The sequence below is a fragment of the Ambystoma mexicanum genome, chromosome 3q, assembly GCF_040938575.1.
Source record: "Ambystoma mexicanum isolate Mex_15411 chromosome 3q, UKY_AmexF1_1, whole genome shotgun sequence".
NCBI lineage: Eukaryota > Metazoa > Chordata > Amphibia > Caudata > Ambystomatidae > Ambystoma > Ambystoma mexicanum.
This window is the reverse complement of record NC_090926.1, coordinates 1,105,500,663-1,105,520,573: the sequence shown is the minus strand read 5'-3', so window position 1 is coordinate 1,105,520,573 and position 19,911 is coordinate 1,105,500,663. Positions and strand designations below refer to the sequence as shown.

The window sequence follows — 19,911 nt, the reverse complement described above, 5'->3', positions numbered from 1 at the left end:
GATGCACTGTGTGTTATATTCTTGGCATTCGCACTTTACAAAATTTAAGAATTGCTGTAAGATTTTTCCATTATGGACACTATTCTAGAGTTCCAGCATTTTTCTTACTCTGTCTCAAAAATTGATGATTTCTACAAACTAGATTTCTTGCCTGGCATATTTTCATTTCACCTGACATCTCTGACTTCCTATCTGTGGTGATCACTGTCTCACGGCCACCCACTTGGTAAAGATAATAACTAGGAGGTCATTGACTTAGTGATAATGTATTCATTGTCTCTAATGATGACTTCTATGATGCCCTCACACTGCAATGCCCTCTTCTAGGTTGGAACATCCTTGCTAACTTGCTTGACTTTTCAAGTAATCCTTCACCTGTTGAAGCCAGATATTTTCCAAAACATGTGTCACAGAGTCTCATGGGCATGACACTTGACACAATATCCATCTTGAGCACCAGATTTTTTGTGATTTTCATGTCTTACCTATTCATTTCCTTTGACATAGTTTCAGATCCTCTTATTAATCACTCACTGCAAGTTTTGAATGGTGCAGGTTTTGTGGACTTTTCTAAATAAAATGCATTACATTTGAATTCATCACTTTTCTTCCGGTTTTATCATGTTTATGTATTCCTAGTACACTAGTGTCGATTGGTCACTAAAAAGAGCACAACAGGATTCTATTCTACAGTACGGACCGTTGTCTTTCTCAATTGCTCCGATTCCATAATGGCAACAGTGCCGAGCAACAAGGGTACTTAACTGTGCAATCAATTCAAGAAAGTAGTTTCAACTCAGTGTCCACTTTCTGCAGAGACACTGGCAATAGGGCTAATTCGGGTGCTCTTACAGCAGGCTTCATTCTCATAACACTATATTTTCTAATGCTAGTATTCTTGCAGAGGAAGGTGCTGTTCAGTAACATGTGAGTGCAGTGCAGCTCTATAAAAGGATGATCTACAATCCAGGGACACTACCCAACCAAGAGGACTTCCTGTAACATTCCACGACAGAGACAATCCCTTAAGAGAAACTTTTTCACTGCAGAGATTCTCACTGAGGAAAATGATTCTCAGTGCCATGTCACTGCAAGGAGGCTAGCTTAGGAGGATTCTCTTCACAGTTGAGATGGCACCTGAGGAAGACACTTTTCAGCAATTGGTGGCTACAGGGGAGCTCACTTAAGAGTAACATCTTAAATGCTGGGGCCCTCATAAGGAATTGAATTAGCAGTATCTGTTTCTCTGCTGCTATACTCCCTGAGAAGCAAAATATTAAGTGATATGTCACAGTTGCAAGGCAGCTCTATGAAGACAGGACAAGATTCACGTGTCTTTACTGCATAGTGTCGCGGTAATACATCAGTATTGACAAGGTGAATGAAATGAGTGTGATGATTTTCATTGATGAGACCTTTTAATCATCTTTATGTTAATATATGTTGAAATTCGTTCATATTTAATTAAGATCAAAATTAAAAATAATTGACGACCCAGGTGGGACTTGAACCCACAATTCCCAGCTTCGGAGGCTGATGCCTTATCCATTAGGCCACAGGGCCACTTGATGGAAAAGCACTGATCTGACCATAATAGACCATCTGAACACCAATTCACACACAGAATAAACACCCCATGGCAAAAACAACAAAAACATGAAAAAAACACAGTCAACATGTAAAGCAAGTCTGTGAGTTTGGAAAACACACCTTGCATATGATGGTCCAGTGAGCGAAGGTAAAGAAAGGAACAACTCCTGCAACACAAACCCTTCCGCAATTCATATTGAACACTTTTGATTGAAGAGAGTATACAGTGCGGTGGTTGCTACTCCTCGCCATCCTTATTTATAGTATTTTGATTTATATGCACTGAAATAGCTTTTAGTTCGGCTTCTGATGTTTTGTCTTCTAAAAAATGTGTATATACTGGTACTTTCTACGGATGGAAATGAAGATGAACTGAAAATAGGGACAAATAGTCCTGACATGCACCAATCCTTAGCAACTGCTTTGGATTGGTCAAATGCGTAAATTCGATGCCCTGTGTGTTATATTCTTGGCATTCGCACTTTACAAAATTTAAGAATTGCTGTAAGATTTTTCCATTATGGACACTATTCTAGAGTTCCAGCATTTTTCTTACTCTGTCTCAAAAATTGATGATTTCTACAAACTAGATTTCTTGCCTGGCATATTTTCATTTCACCTGACATCTCTGACTTCCTATCTGTGGTGATCACTGTCTCACGGCCACCCACTTGGTAAAGATAATAACTAGGAGGTCATTGACTTAGTGATAATGTATTCATTGTCTCTAATGATGACTTCTATGATGCCCTCACACTGCAATGCCCTCTTCTAGGTTGGAACATCCTTGCTAATTTGCTTGACTTTTCAAGTAATCCTTCACCTGTTGAAGCCAGATATTGTCCGAAACATGTGTCACAGAGTCTCATGGGCATGACACTTGACACAATATCCATCTTGAGCACCAGATTTTTTGTGATTTTCATGTCTTACCTATTCATTTCCTTTGACATAGTTTCAGATCCTCTTATTAATCACTCACTGCAAGTTTTGAATGGTGCATTTTTTGTGGACTTTTCTAAATAAAATGCATTACATTTGAATTCATCACTTTTCTTCCTGTTTTATCATGTTTATGTATTCCTGGTACACTGGTGTCGATTGGTCACTAAAAAGAGCACAACAGGATTCTATTCTACAGTACGGACCGTTGTCTTTCTCAATTGCTCCGATTCCATAATGGCAACAGTGCCGAGCAACAAGTGTACTTAACTGTGCAATCAATTCAAGAAAGTAGTTTCAACTCAGTGTCCACTTTCTGCAGAGACACTGGCAGTAGGGCTATTTCGGGTGCTCTTACAGCGGGCTTCATTCTCATAAGACTATATTTTCTACTGCTAGTATTCTTGCAGAGGAAGGTGCTGTTCAGTAACATGTGAGTGCAGTGCAGCTCTATAAAAGGATGATCTACAATCCAGGGACACTACCCAACCAAGAGGACTTCCTGTAACATTCCACGACAGAGACAATCCCTTAAGAGAAACTTTTTCACTGCAGAGATTCTCACTGAGGAAAATGATTCTCAGTGCCATGTCACTGCAAGGAGGCTAGCTTAGGAGGATTCTCTTCACAGTTGAGATGGCACCTGAGGAAGACACTTTTCAGCAATTGGTGGCTACAGGGGAGCTCACTTAAGAGTAACATCTTAAATGCTGGGGCCCTCATAAGGAATTGAATGAGCAGTATATGTTTCTCTGCTGCTATACTCCCTGAGAAGCAAAATATTAAGTGATATGTCACAGTTGCAAGGCAGCTCTATGAAGACAGGACAAGATTCACGTGTCTTTACTGCATAGTGTCGCGGCAATACATCAGTATTGACAAGGTGTATGAAATGAGTGTGATGATTTTCATTGATTAGACCTTTTAATCATCTTTATGTTAATATATGTTGAAATTCGTTCATATTTAATTAAGATCAAAATTAAAAATAATTGACGACCCAGGTGGGACTTGAACCCACAATCCCCAGCTTTGGAGGCTGATGCCTTATCCATTAGGCCACAGGGCCACTTGATGGAAAAGCACTGATCTGACCATAATAGACCATCTGAACACCAATTCACACACAGAATAAACACCCCATGGCAAAAACAACAAAAACATGAAAAAAACACAGTCAACATGTAAAGCAAGTCTGTGAGTTTGGAAAACACACCTTGCATATGATGGTCCAGTGAGCGAAGGTAAAGAAAGGAACAACTCCTGCAACACAAACCCTTCCGCAATTCATATTGAACACTTTTGATTGAAGAGAGTATACAGTGCGGTGGTTGCTACTCCTCGCCATCCTTATTTATAGTATTTTGATTTATATGCACTGAAATAGCTTTTAGTTCGGCTTCTGATGTTTTGTCTTCTAAAAAATGTGTATATACTGGTACTTTCTACAGATGGAAATGAAGATGAACTCAAAATAGGGACAAATAGTCCTGACATGCACCAATCCTTAGCAACTGCTTTGGATTGGCCAAATGCGTAAATTCGATGCACTGTGTGTTATATTCTTGGCATTCGCACTTTACAAAATTTAAGAATTGCTGTAAGATTTTTCCATTATGGACACTATTCTAGAGTTCCAGCATTTTTCTTACTCTGTCTCAAAAATTGATGATTTCTACAAACTAGATTTCTTGCCTGGCATATTTTCATTTCACCTGACATCTCTGACTTCCTATCTGTGGTGATCACTGTCTCACGGCCACCCACTTGGTAAAGATAATAACTAGGAGGTCATTGACTTAGTGATAATGTATTCATTGTCTCTAATGATGACTTCTATGATGCCCTCACACTGCAATGCCCTCTTCTAGGTTGGAACATCCTTGCTAATTTGCTTGACTTTTCAAGTAATCCTTCACCTGTTGAAGCCAGATATTTTCCGAAACATGTGTCACAGAGTCTCATGGGCATGACACTTGACACAATATCCATCTTGAGCACCAGATTTTTTGTGATTTTCATGTCTTACCTATTCATTTCCTTTGACATAGTTTCAGATCCTCTTATTAATCACTCACTGCAAGTTTTGAATGGTGCATTTTTTGCGGACTTTTCTAAATAAAATGCATTACATTTGAATTCATCACTTTTCTTCCTGTTTTATCATGTTTATGTATTCCTGGTACACTGGTGTCGATTGGTCACTAAAAAGAGCACAACAGGATTCTATTCTACAGTACGGACCGTTGTCTTTCTCAATTGCTCCGATTCCATAATGGCAACAGTGCCGAGCAACAAGTGTACTTAACTGTGCAATCAATTCAAGAAAGTAGTTTCAACTCAGTGTCCACTTTCTGCAGAGACACTGGCAGTAGGGCTATTTCGGGTGCTCTTACAGCAGGCTTCATTCTCATAAGACTATATTTTCTAATGCTAGTATTCTTGCAGAGGAAGGTGCTGTTCAGTAACATGTGAGTGCAGTGCAGCTCTATAAAAGGATGATCTACAATCCAGGGACACTACCCAACCAAGAGGACTTCCTGTAACATTCCACGACAGAGACAATCCCTTAAGAGAAACTTTTTCACTGCAGAGATTCTCACTGAGGAAAATGATTCTCAGTGACATGTCACTGCAAGGAGGCTAGCTTAGGAGGATTCTCTTCACAGTTGAGATGGCACCTGAGGAAGACACTTTTCAGCAATTGGTGGCTACAGGGGAGCTCACTTAAGAGTAACATCTTAAATGCTGGGGCCCTCATAAGGAATTGAATGAGCAGTATATGTTTCTCTGCTGCTATACTCCCTGAGAAGCAAAATATTAAGTGATATGTCACAGTTGCAAGGCAGCTCTATGAAGACAGGACAAGATTCACGTGTCTTTACTGCATAGTGTCGCGGTAATACATCAGTATTGACAAGGTGAATGAAATGAGTGTGATGATTTTCATTGATGAGACCTTTTAATCATCTTTATGTTAATATATGTTGAAATTCGTTCATATTTAATTAAGATCAAAATTAAAAATAATTGACGACCCAGGTGGGACTTAAACCCACAATCCCCAGCTTCGGAGGCTGATGCCTTATCCATTAGGCCACAGGGCCACTTGATAGAAAAGCACTGATCTGACCATAATAGACCAACTGAACACCAATTCAAACACAGAATAAACACCCCATGGCAAAAACAACAAAAACATGAAAAAAAAACACAGTCAACATGTAGAGCAAGTCTGTGAGTTTGGAAAACACACCTTGCATATGAAGGTCCAGTGAGCGAAGGTAAAGAAAGGAACAACTCCTGCAACACAAACCCTTCCGCAATTCATATTGAACACTTTTGATTGAAGAGAGTATACAGTGCGGTGGTTGCTACTCCTCGCCATCCTTATTTATAGTATTTTGATTTATATGCACTGAAATAGCTTTTAGTTTGGCTTCTGATGTTTTGTCTTCTAAAAAATGTGTATATACTGGTACTTTCTACAGATGGAAATGAAGATGAACTGAAAATAGGGACAAATAGTCCTGACATACACCAATCCTTAGCAACTGCTTTGGATTGGCCAAATGCGTAAATTCGATGCACTGTGTGTTATATTCTTGGCATTCGCACTTTACAAAATTTAAGAATTGCTGTAAGTTTTTTCCATTATGGACACTATTCTAGAGTTCCAGCATTTTTCTTACTCTGTCTCAAAAATTGATGATTTCTACAAACTAGATTTCTTGCCTGGCATATTTTCATTTCACCTGACATCTCTGACTTCCTATCTGTGGTGATCACTGTCTCACGGCCACCCACTTGGTAAAGATAATAACTAGGAGGTCATTGACTTAGTGATAATGTATTCATTGTCTCTAATGATGACTTCTATGATGCCCTCACACTGCAATGCCCTCTTCTAGGTTGGAACATCCTTGCTAATTTGCGTGACTTTTCAAGTAATCCTTCACCTGTTGAAGCCAGATATTTTCCGAAACATGTGTCACAGAGTCTCATGGGCATGACACTTGACACAATATCCATCTTGAGCACCAGATTTTTTGTGATTTTCATGTCTTACCTATTCATTTCCTTTGACATAGTTTCAGATCCTCTTATTAATCACTCACTGCAAGTTTTGAATGGTGCATTTTTTGCGGACTTTTCTAAATAAAATGCATTACATTTGAATTCATCACTTTTCTTCCTGTTTTATCATGTTTATGTATTCCTGGTACACTGGTGTCGATTGGTCACTAAAAAGAGCACAACAGGATTCTATTCTACAGTACGGACCGTTGTCTTTCTCAATTGCTCCGATTCCATAATGGCAACAGTGCCGAGCAACAAGTGTACTTAACTGTGCAATCAATTCAAGAAAGTAGTTTCAACTCAGTGTCCACTTTCTGCAGAGACCCTGGCAATAGGGCTATTTCGGGTGCTCTTACAGCAGGCTTCATTCTCATAAGACTATATTTTCTACTGCTAGTATTCTTGCAGAGGAAGGTGCTGTTCAGTAACATGTGAGTGCAGTGCAGCTCTATAAAAGGATGATCTACAATCCAGGGACACTACCCAACCAAGAGGACTTCCTGTAACATTCCACGACAGAGACAATCCCTTAAGAGAAACTTTTTCACTGCAGAGATTCTCACTGAGGAAAATGATTCTCAGTGCCATGTCACTGCAAGGAGGCTAGCTTAGGAGGATTCTCTTCACAGTTGAGATGGCACCTGAGGAAGACACTTTTCAGCAATTGGTGGCTACAGGGGAGCTCACTTAAGAGTAACATCTTAAATGCTGGGGCCCTCATAAGGAATTGAATGAGCAGTATATATTTCTCTGCTGCTATACTCCCTGAGAAGCAAAATATTAAGTGATATGTCACAGTTGCAAGGCGGCTCTATGAAGACAGGACAAGATTCACGTGTCTTTACTGCATAGTGTCGCGGTAATACATCAGTATTGGCAAGGTGAATGAAATGAGTGTGATGATTTTCATTGATGAGACCTTTTAATCATCTTTATGTTAATATATGTTGAAATTCGTTCATATTTAATTAAGATCAAAATTAAAAATAATTGACGACCCAGGTGGGACTTGAACCCACAATCCCCAGCTTCGGAGGCTGATGCCTTATCCATTAGGCCACAGGGCCACTTGATGGAAATGCACTGATCTGACCATAATAGACCAGCTGAACACCAATTCACACACAGAATAAACACCCCATGGCAAAAACAACAAAAACATGAAAAAAACACAGTCAACATGTAAAGCAAGTCTGTGAGTTTGGAAAACACACCTTGCATATGATGGTCCAGTGAGCGAAGGTAAAGAAAGGAACAACTCCTGCAACACAAACCCTTCCGCAATTCATATTGAACACTTTTGATTGAAGAGAGTATACAGTGCGGTGGTTGCTACTCCTCGCCATCCTTATTTATAGCATTTTGATTTATATGCACTGAAATAGCTTTTAGTTCGGCTTCTGATGTTTTGTCTTCTAAAAAATGTGTATATACTGGTACTTTCTACAGATGGAAATGAAGATGAACTCAAAATAGGGACAAATAGTCCTGACATGCACCAATCCTTAGCAACTGCTTTGGATTGGCCAAATGCGTAAATTCGATGCACTGTGTGTTATATTCTTGGCATTCGCACTTTACAAAATTTAAGAATTGCTGTAAGATTTTTCCATTATGGACACTATTCTAGAGTTCCAGCATTTTTCTTACTCTGTCTCAAAAATTGATGATTTCTACAAACTAGATTTCTTGCCTGGCATATTTTCATTTCACCTGACATCTCTGACTTCCTATCTGTGGTGATCACTGTCTCACGGCCACCCACTTGGTAAAGATAATAACTAGGAGGTCATTGACTTAGTGATAATGTATTCATTGTCTCTAATGATGACTTCTATGATGCCCTCACACTGCAATGCCCTCTTCTAGGTTGGAACATCCTTGCTAATTTGCTTGACTTTTCAAGTAATCCTTCACCTGTTGAAGCCAGATATTTTCCGAAACATGTGTCACAGAGTCTCATGGGCATGACACTTGACACAATATCCATCTTGAGCACCAGATTTTTTGTGATTTTCATGTCTTACCTATTCATTTCCTTTGACATAGTTTCAGATCCTCTTATTAATCACTCACTGCAAGTTTTGAATGGTGCAGGTTTTGTGGACTTTTCTAAATAAAATGCATTACATTTGAATTCATCACTTTTCTTCCGGTTTTATCATGTTTATGTATTCCTAGTACACTAGTGTCGATTGGTCACTAAAAAGATCACAACAGGATTCTATTCTACAGTACGGACCGTTGTCTTTCTCAATTGCTCCGATTCCATAATGGCAACAGTGCCGAGCAACAAGGGTACTTAACTGTGCAATCAATTCAAGAAAGTAGTTTCAACTCAGTGTCCACTTTCTGCAGAGACACTGGCAATAGGGCTAATTCGGGTGCTCTTACAGCAGGCTTCATTCTCATAAGACTATATTTTCTACTGCTAGTATTCTTGCAGAGGAAGGTGCTGTTCAGTAACATGTGAGTGCAGTGCAGCTCTATAAAAGGATGATCTACAATCCAGGGACACTACCCAACCAAGAGGACTTCCTGTAACATTCCACTACAGAGACAATCCCTTAAGAGAAACTTTTTCACTGCAGAGATTCTCACTGAGGAAAATGATTCTCAGTGACATGTCACTGCAAGGAGGCTAGCTTAGGAGGATTCTCTTCACAGTTGACATGGCACCTGAGGAAGACACTTTTCAGCAATTGGTGGCTACAGGGGAGCTCACTTAAGAGTAACATCTTAAATGCTGGGGCCCTCATAAGGAATTGAATGAGCAGTATATGTTTCTCTGCTGCTATACTCCCTGAGAAGCAAAATATTAAGTGATATGTCACAGTTGCAAGGCAGCTCTATGAAGACAGGACAAGATTCACGTGTCTTTACTGCATAGTGTCGCGGTAATACATCAGTATTGACAAGGTGAATGAAATGAGTGTGATGATTTTCATTGATGAGACCTTTTAATCATCTTTATGTTAATATATGTTGAAATTCGTTCATATTTAATTAAGATCAAAATTAAAAATAATTGACGACCCAGGTGGGACTTAAACCCACAATCCCCAGCTTCGGAGGCTGATGCCTTATTCATTAGGCCACAGGGCCACTTGATAGAAAAGCACTGATCTGACCATAATAGACCAACTGAACACCAATTCAAACACAGAATAAACACCCCATGGCAAAAACAACAAAAACATGAAAAAAAAACACAGTCAACATGTAGAGCAAGTCTGTGAGTTTGGAAAACACACCTTGCATATGAAGGTCCAGTGAGCGAAGGTAAAGAAAGGAACAACTCCTGCAACACAAACCCTTCCGCAATTCATATTGAACACTTTTGATTGAAGAGAGTATACAGTGCGGTGGTTGCTACTCCTCGCCATCCTTATTTATAGTATTTTGATTTATATGCACTGAAATAGCTTTTAGTTTGGCTTCTGATGTTTTGTCTTCTAAAAAATTTGTATGTACTGGTACTTTCTATAGATGGAAATGAAGATGAACTCAAAATAGGGACAAATAGTCCTGACATACACCAATCCTTAGCAACTGCTTTGGATTGGCCAAATGCGTAAATTCGATGCACTGTGTGTTATATTCTTGGCATTCGCACTTTACAAAATTTAAGAATTGCTGTAAGATTTTTCCATTATGGACACTATTCTAGAGTTCCAGCATTTTTCTTACTCTGTCTCAAAAATTGATGATTTCTACAAACTAGATTTCTTGCCTGGCATATTTTCATTTCACCTGACATCTCTGACTTCCTATCTGTGGTGATCACTGTCTCACGGCCACCCACTTGGTAAAGATAATAACTAGGAGGTCATTGACTTAGTGATAATGTATTCATTGTCTCTAATGATGACTTCTATGATGCCCTCACACTGCAATGCCCTCTTCTAGGTTGGAACATCCTTGCTAACTTGCTTGACTTTTCAAGTAATCCTTCACCTGTTGAAGCCAGATATTTTCCGAAACATGTGTCACAGAGTCTCATGGGCATGACACTTGACACAATATCCATCTTGAGCACCAGATTTTTTGTGATTTTCATGTCTTACCTATTCATTTCCTTTGACATAGTTTCAGATCCTCTTATTAATCACTCACTGCAAGTTTTGAATGGTGCAGGTTTTGTGGACTTTTCTAAATAAAATGCATTACATTTGAATTCATCACTTTTCTTCCTGTTTTATCATGTTTATGTATTCCTGGTACACTGGTGTCGATTGGTCACTAAAAAGAGCACAACAGGATTCTATTCTACAGTACGGACCGTTGTCTTTCTCAATCGCTCCGATTCCATAATGGCAACAGTGCCGAGCAACAAGGGTACTTAACTGTGCAATCAATTCAAGAAAGTAGTTTCAACTCAGTGTCCACTTTCTGCAGAGACACTGGCAGTAGGGCTATTTCGGGTGCTCTTACAGCGGGCTTCATTCTCATAAGACTATATTTTCTACTGCTAGTATTCTTGCAGAGGAAGGTGCTGTTCAGTAACATGTGAGTGCAGTGCAGCTCTATAAAAGGATGATCTACAAACCAGGGACACTACCCAACCAAGAGGACTTCCTGTAACATTCCACGACAGAGACAATCCCTTAAGAGAAACTTTTTCACTGCAGAGATTCTCACTGAGGAAAATGATTCTCAGTGCCATGTCACTGCAAGGAGGCTAGCTTAGGAGGATTCTCTTCACAGTTGAGATGGCACCTGAGGAAGACACTTTTCAGCAATTGGTGGCTACAGGGGAGCTCACTTAAGAGTAACATCTTAAATGCTGGGGCCCTCATAAGGAATTGAATGAGCAGTATATGTTTCTCTGCTGCTATACTCCCTGAGAAGCAAAATATTAAGTGATATGTCACAGTTGCAAGGCAGCTCTATGAAGACAGGACAAGATTCACGTGTCTTTACTGCATAGTGTCGCGGTAATACATCAGTATTGACAAGGTGAATGAAATGAGTGTGATGATTTTCATTGATGAGACCTTTTAATCATCTTTATGTTAATATATGTTGAAATTCGTTCATATTTAATTAAGATCAAAATTAAAAATAATTGACGACCCAGGTGGGACTTGAACCCACAATCCCCAGCTTCGGAGGGTGATGCCTTATCCATTAGGCCACAGGGCCACTTGATGGAAAAGCACTGATCTGACCATAATAGACCATCTGAACACCAATTCACACACAGAATAAACACCCCATGGCAAAAACAACAAGAACATGAAAAAAACACAGTCAACATGTAAAGCAAGTCTGTGAGTTTGGAAAACACACCTTGCATATGATGGTCCAGTGAGCGAAGGTAAAGAAAGGAACAACTCCTGCAACACAAACCCTTCCGCAATTCATATTGAACACTTTTGATTGAAGAGAGTATACAGTGCGGTGGTTGCTACTCCTCGCCATCCTTATTTATAGTATTTTGATTTATATGCACTGAAATAGCTTTTAGTTCGGCTTCTGATGTTTTGTCTTCTAAAAAATGTGTATATACTGGTACTTTCTACAGATGGAAATGAAGATGAACTCAAAATAGGGACAAATAGTCCTGACATGCACCAATCCTTAGCAACTGCTTTGGATTGGCCAAATGCGTAAATTCGATGCACTGTGTGTTATATTCTTGGCATTCGCACTTTACAAAATTTAAGAATTGCTGTAAGATTTTTCCATTATGGACACTATTCTAGAGTTCCAGCATTTTTCTTACTCTGTCTCAAAAATTGATGATTTCTACAAACTAGATTTCTTGCCTGGCATATTTTCATTTCACCTGACATCTCTGACTTCCTATCTGTGGTGATCACTGTCTCACGGCCACCCACTTGGTAAAGATAATAACTAGGAGGTCATTGACTTAGTGATAATGTATTCATTGTCTCTAATGATGACTTCTATGATGCCCTCACACTGCAATGCCCTCTTCTAGGTTGGAACATCCTTGCTAACTTGCTTGACTTTTCAAGTAATCCTTCACCTGTTGAAGCCAGATATTTTCCAAAACATGTGTCACAGAGTCTCATGGGCATGACACTTGACACAATATCCATCTTGAGCACCAGATTTTTTGTGATTTTCATGTCTTACCTATTCATTTCCTTTGACATAGTTTCAGATCCTCTTATTAATCACTCACTGCAAGTTTTGAATGGTGCAGGTTTTGTGGACTTTTCTAAATAAAATGCATTACATTTGAATTCATCACTTTTCTTCCGGTTTTATCATGTTTATGTATTCCTAGTACACTAGTGTCGATTGGTCACTAAAAAGAGCACAACAGGATTCTATTCTACAGTACGGACCGTTGTCTTTCTCAATTGCTCCGATTCCATAATGGCAACAGTGCCGAGCAACAAGGGTACTTAACTGTGCAATCAATTCAAGAAAGTAGTTTCAACTCAGTGTCCACTTTCTGCAGAGACACTGGCAATAGGGCTAATTCGGGTGCTCTTACAGCAGGCTTCATTCTCATAACACTATATTTTCTAATGCTAGTATTCTTGCAGAGGAAGGTGCTGTTCAGTAACATGTGAGTGCAGTGCAGCTCTATAAAAGGATGATCTACAATCCAGGGACACTACCCAACCAAGAGGACTTCCTGTAACATTCCACGACAGAGACAATCCCTTAAGAGAAACTTTTTCACTGCAGAGATTCTCACTGAGGAAAATGATTCTCAGTGCCATGTCACTGCAAGGAGGCTAGCTTAGGAGGATTCTCTTCACAGTTGAGATGGCACCTGAGGAAGACACTTTTCAGCAATTGGTGGCTACAGGGGAGCTCACTTAAGAGTAACATCTTAAATGCTGGGGCCCTCATAAGGAATTGAATGAGCAGTATATGTTTCTCTGCTGCTATACTCCCTGAGAAGCAAAATATTAAGTGATATGTCACAGTTGCAAGGCAGCTCTATGAAGACAGGACAAGATTCACGTGTCTTTACTGCATAGTGTCGCGGCAATACATCAGTATTGACAAGGTGTATGAAATGAGTGTGATGATTTTCATTGATTAGACCTTTTAATCATCTTTATGTTAATATATGTTGAAATTCGTTCATATTTAATTAAGATCAAAATTAAAAATAATTGACGACCCAGGTGGGACTTGAACCCACAATCCCCAGCTTTGGAGGCTGATGCCTTATCCATTAGGCCACAGGGCCACTTGATGGAAAAGCACTGATCTGACCATAATAGACCATCTGAACACCAATTCACACACAGAATAAACACCCCATGGCAAAAACAACAAAAACATGAAAAAAACACAGTCAACATGTAAAGCAAGTCTGTGAGTTTGGAAAACACACCTTGCATATGATGGTCCAGTGAGCGAAGGTAAAGAAAGGAACAACTCCTGCAACACAAACCCTTCCGCAATTCATATTGAACACTTTTGATTGAAGAGAGTATACAGTGCGGTGGTTGCTACTCCTCGCCATCCTTATTTATAGTATTTTGATTTATATGCACTGAAATAGCTTTTAGTTCGGCTTCTGATGTTTTGTCTTCTAAAAAATGTGTATATACTGGTACTTTCTACAGATGGAAATGAAGATGAACTCAAAATAGGGACAAATAGTCCTGACATGCACCAATCCTTAGCAACTGCTTTGGATTGGCCAAATGCGTAAATTCGATGCACTGTGTGTTATATTCTTGGCATTCGCACTTTACAAAATTTAAGAATTGCTGTAAGATTTTTCCATTATGGACACTATTCTAGAGTTCCAGCATTTTTCTTACTCTGTCTCAAAAATTGATGATTTCTACAAACTAGATTTCTTGCCTGGCATATTTTCATTTCACCTGACATCTCTGACTTCCTATCTGTGGTGATCACTGTCTCACGGCCACCCACTTGGTAAAGATAATAACTAGGAGGTCATTGACTTAGTGATAATGTATTCATTGTCTCTAATGATGACTTCTATGATGCCCTCACACTGCAATGCCCTCTTCTAGGTTGGAACATCCTTGCTAATTTGCTTGACTTTTCAAGTAATCCTTCACCTGTTGAAGCCAGATATTTTCCGAAACATGTGTCACAGAGTCTCATGGGCATGACACTTGACACAATATCCATCTTGAGCACCAGATTTTTTGTGATTTTCATGTCTTACCTATTCATTTCCTTTGACATAGTTTCAGATCCTCTTATTAATCACTCACTGCAAGTTTTGAATGGTGCATTTTTTGCGGACTTTTCTAAATAAAATGCATTACATTTGAATTCATCACTTTTCTTCCTGTTTTATCATGTTTATGTATTCCTGGTACACTGGTGTCGATTGGTCACTAAAAAGAGCACAACAGGATTCTATTCTACAGTACGGACCGTTGTCTTTCTCAATTGCTCCGATTCCATAATGGCAACAGTGCCGAGCAACAAGTGTACTTAACTGTGCAATCAATTCAAGAAAGTAGTTTCAACTCAGTGTCCACTTTCTGCAGAGACACTGGCAGTAGGGCTATTTCGGGTGCTCTTACAGCAGGCTTCATTCTCATAAGACTATATTTTCTAATGCTAGTATTCTTGCAGAGGAAGGTGCTGTTCAGTAACATGTGAGTGCAGTGCAGCTCTATAAAAGGATGATCTACAATCCAGGGACACTACCCAACCAAGAGGACTTCCTGTAACATTCCACGACAGAGACAATCCCTTAAGAGAAACTTTTTCACTGCAGAGATTCTCACTGAGGAAAATGATTCTCAGTGACATGTCACTGCAAGGAGGCTAGCTTAGGAGGATTCTCTTCACAGTTGAGATGGCACCTGAGGAAGACACTTTTCAGCAATTGGTGGCTACAGGGGAGCTCACTTAAGAGTAACATCTTAAATGCTGGGGCCCTCATAAGGAATTGAATGAGCAGTATATGTTTCTCTGCTGCTATACTCCCTGAGAAGCAAAATATTAAGTGATATGTCACAGTTGCAAGGCAGCTCTATGAAGACAGGACAAGATTCACGTGTCTTTACTGCATAGTGTCGCGGTAATACATCAGTATTGACAAGGTGAATGAAATGAGTGTGATGATTTTCATTGATGAGACCTTTTAATCATCTTTATGTTAATATATGTTGAAATTCGTTCATATTTAATTAAGATCAAAATTAAAAATAATTGACGACCCAGGTGGGACTTAAACCCACAATCCCCAGCTTCGGAGGCTGATGCCTTATCCATTAGGCCACAGGGCCACTTGATAGAAAAGCACTGATCTGACCATAATAGACCAACTGAACACCAATTCAAACACAGAATAAACACCCCATGGCAAAAACAACAAAAACATGAAAAAAAAACACAGTCAACATGTAGAGCAAGTCTGTGAGTTTGGAAAACACACCTTGCATATGAAGGTCCAGTGAGCGAAGGTAAAGAAAGGAACAACTCCTGCAACACAAACCCTTCCGCAATTCATATTGAACACTTTTGATTGAAGAGAGTATACAGTGCGGTGGTTGCTACTCCTCGCCATCCTTATTTATAGTATTTTGATTTATATGCACTGAAATAGCTTTTAGTTTGGCTTCTGATGTTTTGTCTTCTAAAAAATGTGTATATACTGGTACTTTCTACAGATGGAAATGAAGATGAACTGAAAATAGGGACAAATAGTCCTGACATACACCAATCCTTAGCAACTGCTTTGGATTGGCCAAATGCGTAAATTCGATGCACTGTGTGTTATATTCTTGGCATTCGCACTTTACAAAATTTAAGAATTGCTGTAAGTTTTTTCCATTATGGACACTATTCTAGAGTTCCAGCATTTTTCTTACTCTGTCTCAAAAATTGATGATTTCTACAAACTAGATTTCTTGCCTGGCATATTTTCATTTCACCTGACATCTCTGACTTCCTATCTGTGGTGATCACTGTCTCACGGCCACCCACTTGGTAAAGATAATAACTAGGAGGTCATTGACTTAGTGATAATGTATTCATTGTCTCTAATGATGACTTCTATGATGCCCTCACACTGCAATGCCCTCTTCTAGGTTGGAACATCCTTGCTAATTTGCGTGACTTTTCAAGTAATCCTTCACCTGTTGAAGCCAGATATTTTCCGAAACATGTGTCACAGAGTCTCATGGGCATGACACTTGACACAATATCCATCTTGAGCACCAGATTTTTTGTGATTTTCATGTCTTACCTATTCATTTCCTTTGACATAGTTTCAGATCCTCTTATTAATCACTCACTGCAAGTTTTGAATGGTGCATTTTTTGCGGACTTTTCTAAATAAAATGCATTACATTTGAATTCATCACTTTTCTTCCTGTTTTATCATGTTTATGTATTCCTGGTACACTGGTGTCGATTGGTCACTAAAAAGAGCACAACAGGATTCTATTCTACAGTACGGACCGTTGTCTTTCTCAATTGCTCCGATTCCATAATGGCAACAGTGCCGAGCAACAAGTGTACTTAACTGTGCAATCAATTCAAGAAAGTAGTTTCAACTCAGTGTCCACTTTCTGCAGAGACCCTGGCAATAGGGCTATTTCGGGTGCTCTTACAGCAGGCTTCATTCTCATAAGACTATATTTTCTACTGCTAGTATTCTTGCAGAGGAAGGTGCTGTTCAGTAACATGTGAGTGCAGTGCAGCTCTATAAAAGGATGATCTACAATCCAGGGACACTACCCAACCAAGAGGACTTCCTGTAACATTCCACGACAGAGACAATCCCTTAAGAGAAACTTTTTCACTGCAGAGATTCTCACTGAGGAAAATGATTCTCAGTGCCATGTCACTGCAAGGAGGCTAGCTTAGGAGGATTCTCTTCACAGTTGAGATGGCACCTGAGGAAGACACTTTTCAGCAATTGGTGGCTACAGGGGAGCTCACTTAAGAGTAACATCTTAAATGCTGGGGCCCTCATAAGGAATTGAATGAGCAGTATATATTTCTCTGCTGCTATACTCCCTGAGAAGCAAAATATTAAGTGATATGTCACAGTTGCAAGGCGGCTCTATGAAGACAGGACAAGATTCACGTGTCTTTACTGCATAGTGTCGCGGTAATACATCAGTATTGGCAAGGTGAATGAAATGAGTGTGATGATTTTCATTGATGAGACCTTTTAATCATCTTTATGTTAATATATGTTGAAATTCGTTCATATTTAATTAAGATCAAAATTAAAAATAATTGACGACCCAGGTGGGACTTGAACCCACAATCCCCAGCTTCGGAGGCTGATGCCTTATCCATTAGGCCACAGGGCCACTTGATGGAAATGCACTGATCTGACCATAATAGACCAGCTGAACACCAATTCACACACAGAATAAACACCCCATGGCAAAAACAACAAAAACATGAAAAAAACACAGTCAACATGTAAAGCAAGTCTGTGAGTTTGGAAAACACACCTTGCATATGATGGTCCAGTGAGCGAAGGTAAAGAAAGGAACAACTCCTGCAACACAAACCCTTCCGCAATTCATATTGAACACTTTTGATTGAAGAGAGTATACAGTGCGGTGGTTGCTACTCCTCGCCATCCTTATTTATAGCATTTTGATTTATATGCACTGAAATAGCTTTTAGTTCGGCTTCTGATGTTTTGTCTTCTAAAAAATGTGTATATACTGGTACTTTCTACAGATGGAAATGAAGATGAACTCAAAATAGGGACAAATAGTCCTGACATGCACCAATCCTTAGCAACTGCTTTGGATTGGCCAAATGCGTAAATTCGATGCACTGTGTGTTATATTCTTGGCATTCGCACTTTACAAAATTTAAGAATTGCTGTAAGATTTTTCCATTATGGACACTATTCTAGAGTTCCAGCATTTTTCTTACTCTGTCTCAAAAATTGATGATTTCTACAAACTAGATTTCTTGCCTGGCATATTTTCATTTCACCTGACATCTCTGACTTCCTATCTGTGGTGATCACTGTCTCACGGCCACCCACTTGGTAAAGATAATAACTAGGAGGTCATTGACTTAGTGATAATGTATTCATTGTCTCTAATGATGACTTCTATGATGCCCTCACACTGCAATGCCCTCTTCTAGGTTGGAACATCCTTGCTAACTTGCTTGACTTTTCAAGTAATCCTTCACCTGTTGAAGCCAGATATTTTCCGAAACATGTGTCACAGAGTCTCATGGGCATGACACTTGACACAATATCCATCTTGAGCACCAGATTTTTTGTGATTTTCATGTCTTACCTATTCATTTCCTTTGACATAGTTTCAGATCCTCTTATTAATCACTCACTGCAAGTTTTGAATGGTGCAGGTTTTGTGGACTTTTCTAAATAAAATGCATTACATTTGAATTCATCACTTTTCTTCCTGTTTTATCATGTTTATGTATTCCTGGTACACTGGTGTCGATTGGTCACTAAAAAGAGCACAACAGGATTCTATTCTACAGTACGGACCGTTGTCTTTCTCAATCGCTCCGATTCCATAATGGCAACAGTGCCGAGCAACAAGGGTACTTAACTGTGCAATCAATTCAAGAAAGTAGTTTCAACTCAGTGTCCACTTTCTGCAGAGACACTGGCAGTAGGGCTATTTCGGGTGCTCTTACAGCAGGCTTCATTCTCATAAGACTATATTTTCTACTGCTAGTATTCTTGCAGAGGAAGGTGCTGTTCAGTAACATGTGAGTGCAGTGCAGCTCTATAAAAGGATGATCTACAAACCAGGGACACTACCCAACCAAGAGGACTTCCTGTAACATTCCACGACAGAGACAATCCCTTAAGAGAAACTTTTTCACTGCAGAGATTCTCACTGAGGAAAATGATTCTCAGTGCCATGTCACTGCAAGGAGGCTAGCTTAGGAGGATTCTCTTCACAGTTGAGATGGCACCTGAGGAAGACACTTTTCAGCAATTGGTGGCTACAGGGGAGCTCACTTAAGAGTAACATCTTAAATGCTGGGGCCCTCATAAGGAATTGAATGAGCAGTATATGTTTCTCTGCTGCTATACTCCCTGAGAAGCAAAATATTAAGTGATATGTCACAGTTGCAAGGCAGCTCTATGAAGACAGGACAAGATTCACGTGTCTTTACTGCATAGTGTCGCGGTAATACATCAGTATTGACAAGGTGAATGAAATGAGTGTGATGATTTTCATTGATGAGACCTTTTAATCATCTTTATGTTAATATATGTTGAAATTCGTTCATATTTAATTAAGATCAAAATTAAAAATAATTGACGACCCAGGTGGGACTTGAACCCACAATCCCCAGCTTCGGAGGGTGATGCCTTATCCATTAGGCCACAGGGCC

The 19,911-nt window shown here is 39.4% G+C and overlaps 9 non-coding genes across 9 annotated transcripts; all 9 read right to left on the bottom strand.

Annotated features, from left to right (window-relative positions):
- Positions 1–1,490: 1,490 nt before the first annotated feature.
- Positions 1,491–1,563, bottom strand: TRNAR-CCG (transfer RNA arginine (anticodon CCG)). Its single transcript has one exon. It is a non-coding gene; the product is annotated as a tRNA-Arg (tRNA).
- A 1,965-nt stretch (positions 1,564–3,528) lies between these two features.
- Positions 3,529–3,601, bottom strand: TRNAW-CCA (transfer RNA tryptophan (anticodon CCA)). The gene has a single exon. It is a non-coding gene; the product is annotated as a tRNA-Trp (tRNA).
- A 1,965-nt stretch (positions 3,602–5,566) lies between these two features.
- TRNAR-CCG (transfer RNA arginine (anticodon CCG)) lies at positions 5,567–5,639 on the bottom strand. The gene has a single exon. It is a non-coding gene; the product is annotated as a tRNA-Arg (tRNA).
- A 1,967-nt stretch (positions 5,640–7,606) lies between these two features.
- On the bottom strand, positions 7,607–7,679 carry TRNAR-CCG (transfer RNA arginine (anticodon CCG)). Its single transcript has one exon. It is a non-coding gene; the product is annotated as a tRNA-Arg (tRNA).
- A 4,005-nt stretch (positions 7,680–11,684) lies between these two features.
- On the bottom strand, positions 11,685–11,757 carry TRNAR-CCG (transfer RNA arginine (anticodon CCG)). Its single transcript has one exon. It is a non-coding gene; the product is annotated as a tRNA-Arg (tRNA).
- Positions 11,758–13,722: 1,965 nt separating this feature from the next.
- On the bottom strand, positions 13,723–13,795 carry TRNAW-CCA (transfer RNA tryptophan (anticodon CCA)). Its single transcript has one exon. It is a non-coding gene; the product is annotated as a tRNA-Trp (tRNA).
- Positions 13,796–15,760: 1,965 nt separating this feature from the next.
- On the bottom strand, positions 15,761–15,833 carry TRNAR-CCG (transfer RNA arginine (anticodon CCG)). Its single transcript has one exon. It is a non-coding gene; the product is annotated as a tRNA-Arg (tRNA).
- Positions 15,834–17,800: 1,967 nt separating this feature from the next.
- Positions 17,801–17,873, bottom strand: TRNAR-CCG (transfer RNA arginine (anticodon CCG)). The gene has a single exon. It is a non-coding gene; the product is annotated as a tRNA-Arg (tRNA).
- A 1,965-nt stretch (positions 17,874–19,838) lies between these two features.
- Positions 19,839–19,911, bottom strand: TRNAR-CCG (transfer RNA arginine (anticodon CCG)). Its single transcript has one exon. It is a non-coding gene; the product is annotated as a tRNA-Arg (tRNA).